Source organism: Cherax quadricarinatus, chromosome 5, assembly GCF_038502225.1.
Source record: "Cherax quadricarinatus isolate ZL_2023a chromosome 5, ASM3850222v1, whole genome shotgun sequence".
NCBI classification, from domain to species: domain Eukaryota; kingdom Metazoa; phylum Arthropoda; class Malacostraca; order Decapoda; family Parastacidae; genus Cherax; species Cherax quadricarinatus.
In genome coordinates this window covers 74887549-74894517 of record NC_091296.1, presented here as the reverse complement: position 1 = coordinate 74894517, position 6969 = coordinate 74887549, and positions in this window count along the sequence as shown.

Sequence of the window (6969 nt, the reverse complement as noted above, 5' to 3'; positions counted from 1 at the left end):
TTGATCTGTGAGAACACTCTCAATAGTGGTAATTAAATCATCATTAAATTTTTGTGTGCCAGTGGGCTCGTAATTCTTATACCATTGATCCAAGTGGTTAATAAAGTTGTCTCTGTGTTCTGGTTTGAGAATAAGTTTCCTCCTTCTGTATTTAGCTCCTTGATTGCTGGAGATGTGATCAAGATTGACAGTTGTTAGTCTTGGGAAGTGATCAGATAGAAGATCATCAACTATGACAGAGTCATGCATCGTATATGATGTATTAAATCCAAGACACAGATCTAGTATGCCACCATATATGTGAGTAGGCTCAGTAGTGCCCACAATTCGAACATTATCATGCTCATTCAGCAATCTCACTAGTTTAGTTCCATTGGTGTTTGTAATAGACCCACCAATATTCTTATGTCTGGCATTAAAATCTCCAAGAATGATGGTAGGTTCACTATTGATGCGATCTGGTAAAGCATCAGGTCGAAGCTGGTTCGCTGGGGCATAGAGATTAAAAATGTTTATGGAAAAATCGCCTGCATGTACTTTGACACCATGATACTGCATGTTGAGTGAATGTGGCAAGTTCTTTCTGACATACATCACACAACAGTTGGTTGACCTTAGGTTATAAGCTGCATATCCAGGCATGTTTGGTGGAGGTGCTCCATCTTTCAATCTACATTCCTGCAAACAGATGACATCAATATTCTTGGTTGCACTAATATGATGTAAGTCAGGCAACCGCTTCCTGATGGAAGCAATGTTCCATGAAAAGATTTGTAATGTATCCATTGTAGTGAGTTATTACAATCTCTTGCTCATAAGATGGTAAAACTATTATGCTTTGACTGCAGTGTGCAGACACTTAAGAGCAAATAGCGTAGTTTGTACATCTTTATCTTCAGAACCTTTATTTTTAAGCATTTTTCGGCATTTTGGCAGCCAGTTATAAGGCAAGTCTTGAAGGCAAGAGTTATGGGCTTCTTTCTCACAAATTGCTGGAAGGTGAACGGAGATTGCTGCACTTTTGACATCATCACCATGCTCAAGAGCATCATCCTGATTACATATATTTATTAAACTTGTCAGGATCTGTTCAAGATGCTCAATTTTTTTTCTGGAAATTTGTTATAATATGAGGAAGGTCAGGCGAATCCAATGCCTCTCCGGAGGATGGCACTTCTTGGTTAGTGCTTCCTTTAACACCTATCACCTTAACAGGTACCATGGTTACATTAGTGTTCTCTGTTTCATCATTCATTGCAGGTAGGTCCTGTGCATCTGACTCATCTCCAATTTCCAGGGAGGTTACCTGTGTGGTGTCCGTCTGACTGTTGTAGTTGTGTGTATTGGGAGAAATGACAAACTCATCCCCATATTCAGGTGTAGCCATAGGTATCTGTAGTGGCAGACCAGTAGTTCCATATGTGCTAGCAGGGATGGCTAGCTCCTCCACAGCTGGTGTGTGTGATGGCATTCTGGTATCACCAGAATTGTTTGCAGTTAGGTGGGGTTCTTGCACACTTTGCAGAGGTTCAGTCTCAGATCTGGCTGTGGTAGACTGGATGGCCCCATCCTCAGTTACCATTAAAGGACTGTTATCAGGTTAACCTCGAAGGTTGTTTGGGTTCTGACTGCAGTCCTTGTGGGAAACTGTAACCCCAACTTCTTTACAGTTAATACACTTAAATTTTTGGCTGTCAGGGCCTACTGTGCATTCTCTAGTGGAATGTTTCCCAGCACACTTACCACACCAAGAATGTAGTATTCCACAGTCTACTGCAACATGGCCATAGTGCTGGCATTTGTAACACCTACGTTTAGGGGGTAGGTACACTTCGATGTTTAGGAAACGTAAACCATGCACCCAGATATTCTGGGGGAGGGGCACAGGACCCATCCAACTGGCAATAATTTGGGATTTTCCTTTAAGTCTTTTAGGCTTGATGATATGCTCACTGAGAGTCAGATGGGATGGGTCCATGTAGAGAGGGTATCCAAATTATTATTATAATCAAAAAGAAGCGCTAAGTCACAAGGGCTATACAGCGCTGCAGGGTAGGGAAGGAAGCGAGGGTATTGGATGGCAGAAGGGAGGGGGGATGATCAGCAGGTTACAGAAAACAGCGGGGCAGGGGATAGTACGGGGGTAGAGGGTAGCAAGAGATTGAAGTAGAAAGGGCTGAAGGTATCAGAATTTGTGAAGTAAGTCAGTTGTTGTCAAAAAGTCAATGAGAGAGTCCGGATGAAAGGTGGGTCCATCAGCGAGAAGGGAAGATAAAGAGAGAGCAGCGAAGCGAAGACGACGACAGAGGTAAATTCTGTGTGCTCGTTGATAAAGTGGGCAGTCCAACAGAATGTGGCTGACTGATAATGGAGCTTGGCAATTCTCACAGAGAGGAGCAAGACGCCTCTCCATGAGATATCCATGAGTAAGACGAGTATGGCCAATGCGAAGACAGGAGAGAGTAGTCTCCCAACCTCGACACTGGTGATAAGAAGACGGCCAGTAACCTGTACTCGGTTTAATAGATTGAAGTTTGTTGCCGAGCATAGTAGACCAACGTTGTTGCCAACGGGTGTGAAGGTGGGAAGATATTGCAGCAAAATAGTCCGTAAATGGAATACCTCTATAAGAAATTGGTAGGTCATGTACTGCTGACCGCGCAGCAGTGTCTGCCTGTTCATTGCCCTGTACGTCAACATGACCAGGGACCCAACAAAAAACAATATCTTTATGCTTGGTAAAGATGCGGCGTAGCCAAAGTTGGATATGGAGGACTAAGGGGTGAGGTGTATCAAATTTTTGTATAGCCTGTAGAGCACTAAGGGAGTCTGAGACAACCACAAATGATGACACAGGCATAGATGCAATACGGATAAGTGCTGTAAGGATGGCATATAATTCAGCAGTAAAAATACTAGCCGAAGATAGTAAATGCCCTTGTACGATGCTGTCCGGAAACACTGCTGCGAATCCTACGCCATCAGAAGACTTAGAGCCATCTGTGTACACAGCAATGGCATGAGAATGAGAGTGAAAGTGGTCAAGAAAAAGAGAGCGGGAAGCGACCGTAGACAGTTGGGCTTTCGAGCAAGGGAGGGAGAAAGAACAGACTCGAACAGCTGGAACTTCCCAGGGGGGTAGGGAAAAGTGAGATGCTACATGTACATAGAAAGGTGGTAGTTGAAGAGAAGACAAGAGCGAATGAAGGCGAAGAGAGAAGGGACGGAGTAAACAGGGGCGGCGAACAAATAAAGAATGTCTACTAATATCAGTGACCATTCTATAAATGGAAGGATTGCGGAGATCATGAGAGCGTACATAGTAGCGCAGGCAATGGGCATCACGGCGATCGGATAAGGATGGAACGTTCGCTTCTGCATAGAGGCTCTCGACAGGGGAAGAGCGAAAAGCACCAAGGCATAAACGTAATCCTTGGTGATGAATGGGGTTAAGGCTAGAGAGAGTAGCAGGAGATGCCGCTGAATAGATCTGGTCACCATAATCAAGTTTCGATAGAATAAGGGTGGAATGTAGGCGAAGGAGGGTTCGACGATCAGCTCCCCATGAAAGATGAGCAAGGGTTTTAAGAAGGTTCAGCAAGCTGTGACAAGTTGCCTTCAGAGAGGTATGTGAGGTTTCCAGGATAACCTACGATCAAAGAGGAGGCCCAGAAACTTGACTGTATCACGTTCAGGGATACGGGAGCCATAGAGGTACAAAGGATGATCGGAGATGACAGAGCGTCTAGTGAAAGTGATTTGGTGGGTTTTAGTGCTGGAAAATTTAAACCCACGTGTGGTGGCCCAATTGGAAACACGGTCGACTGCATGTTGGAGAGAAACTGTAATGAGGTGACAGTCAGCGCCTGCACAGGCAATAGCGAAGTCATCAACATAGAGTGATGACCAAATATTTGATGGAAGACTAGAGGCCAAATTATTAATAACAAGGAGAAAAAGTGTTGTGCTCAGAACACATCCCTGGGGGACACCTTCAGCTTGGATAAAGTCTGGGGAGAGCACATTATTAACCCGAACACGGAAATGCCTGTCAGTTAAAAAGTTCTTAAGGAAGGATGGTAGATTGCCTCGAAGGCCTAAGGAGTGGGCTTGGGCTAAAATATTATACCTCCAAGTTGTGTCATATGCCTTCTCAAGGTCAAAAAATATGGCAATAACTGAGTGGTTATTCGCAAAGGCATTACAAGCATACGTATCCAAGCGTAGTAAGGGGTCTATGGTAGAACGTCCCTTACGAAAGCCATATTGACGAGTGGAGAGACTGTTGTGTGTCTCTAAATACCACACTAAACGTCTATTTACTAGGCGTTCCATCACTTTGCAAACTGCACTGGTAAGAGCAATGGGACGATAGTGGGAGGTTTCATGTCCCGTAGTGCCTGGTTTGCGGAAAGGGAGAACAATGGCGGATTTCCACAGCTGTGGAAGAACTCCTTGTGACCAAATAAGATTGTAAAGGCGTAATAGGACTGCAAGGGCTGACTGATGTAAATGTTGTAGCATACGAATATGAATGTCATCGGGCCCAGCTGCCGATGATCGACAAGCTGAGAGTGTTGCCTCCAGTTCTTGAAGTGTAAAAGGCACATTATACTGTTCTTCTCTGAGAGAAGAAAAGTCCAAGGGTGCTAACTCTGGCAGACTTTGAGGAAAGAAATGAGGGGCATAGATGGAGTCCCTGAGAAATACGGACCAGATGATTGCCAATTTCATTGGCAACATCTAGTGGGTTTGCTATATCAACACCGGCAACCCGCAGAACAGGAGCCGGGTCAGGAGAATATTTACCACTCAGTTTTCGTACTTTTTTCCAGACTGCACTCATAGAGGAAGCAGAGGTGATGGTGGAGACATAATCTCGCCAGCAAGTGCGTTTAGCGTCACGGATGACACGGCGAGCGATCGCACGCTTCTGTTTAAAATCAAGGAGTCGCTCTGTGGTTCTATTGTACCGGTACCTGCCCCATGCAGCGAGTTTCAAACGTACTGCACGAGCACAAGCAGGAGACCACCAAGGCACGCATTTCTGAGAATGCCTGCCCGAAGTTTGGGGTATAGAATGAGAAGCTGCTGTGAAAACGGAGGACGAGAAGAGGTGTAAAAGCTCATCGATGGAGGACGAAGAAGGAACCTCTTTAAAAACAGTTAGGTGTGAGTAAAGGTTCCAATTTGCCCGATTAAATTGCCAGCGTGGGGTGCGAAGAGGTGGCGAATATGAAGGGGAAGTAAGAATGATTGGGAAATGATCACTGTCATGTAAGTCCGGGAGAACAGACCAAGTGAAGTCTAATGCGGTGGAGGAAGAGCAGACTGAGAGATCGATGCAAGAGAGAGTATGAGTCCGAGGATCAAAATGGGTGTGAGTACCTGTATTTAAAACATGGAGGGGGTGGGTGGCAAGAAAAGCCTCTAACTGAATTCCACGGGAATCACAGTGAGACCCCCCCCAGAGGAAATGGTGGGCATTAAAATCACCAAGTAACAGAATCGGTGGCGGTAATGACGAAACAAGGAAGGCAAAATCCGGAATAGATAATGCCCGAGAAGGAGAGAGATATAAAGAACAGAGCGTATACCACCTATGTAAGTGGATACGGGCTGCTGTGTAATGCAGCGAAGTATGAACAAATAGCTGATGATACGGAATATCAGTGCGGAGAAGAAGGGCACTTTCATTAAAAGTCCCATCAGGAAAAGGATCTGAAGAATACAATAAATTATAGCCTGAGATGTGAGAAATAACAGCAGAGTGTAATTTTGGTTCCTGTAAGCAAACACCAACAGGGGCAAACTGGGAGAGTAACATCTGAAGCTCACCCCGATTACCCCTGAGGCCGCGTATATTCCACTGTAAATAGGCCATGATTGGCAATGATAAAGATACTTGAAATCCGCAGGTAAGGGTACCTACGGACTAGAAGGGTTAGAAAAGTCCACATGCGGAGGCAGTGGAAAACGTTCAAGCAGCGAAGGAATGGTGCGCTGTGAAGAAAGGAGTTGCGCAGATGGAGCAGAGGAGAGAGAAAGAGCGGAAGGTGGATCAGTGTCCATTGATGGTTTGGTCTCTGCAATATATTCAGAGATTGCTTCAAGTGTTTCGGAATTCAGAGATGTCGTATGGGAGACAATATTGGGAATAGTAGGGGGAGGATGAGTAAAGATTGGAACTGTATTAGACTGTACCGAGGTAGGGGGGGGCGAAAGGGTGGAGGGAACTGGAGAAGCATGGCAGGGGACAGAAGAGGCAGGAACCTGGGAGGTGGCAGAAGAGGAAGAAACTTGGGAGGGAACAGGGGAGGAAGGTACAGTACGAGGAGGAGGGTGAACCTCTACACTTGTAACTGAGCCAGTGAGAGGGGAAGAACCAGGGACAGAGACAGGGAGGGTAAAATGAGGAGGTGGAAGATGGGTAGGAGGTGTTAACGGACCTTTTTTTGACTTTTGAGAAGTAGAGGGACGATTGGGAGGAGGTGTTGTACGAGGTCTCGTCGATACTGAGGCTTGTGAGAGAGAACTCGAAGAAGCGAGATTAGACTGAGGCGTTGAAGTAGGGACGTCTGAGCCGAGGACAGCAAAAGGATTAGATACAGGAGTGATTATGGGAGAGGTAACCACAGAGGTGAGTGTAGAAGATGGGATACCAGAAGTGGGGGGACGTTTTGAAACACGGGAATAAGAAACACGTGGGAGTCTCCCTTGGAGGCGGAGATGAGAAACTGCCATGGCATAAGGGAGACCTTCTGTCTCTTTGAGGTAACGGATTTCCCGCTCGTTTAAATAGACCTGACAACGGCGAGAGTACGAAGGGTGAGCCTCATGACAGTTAAGGCAAGAGGGAGATCGATTGCAAGACGTATTAGAATGGTCATCGGCACCACAGACTGGGCATTCACCGATAGATCTGCAATATTTCACTGGATGGCCAAATCGCCAGCAATTTCTACACTG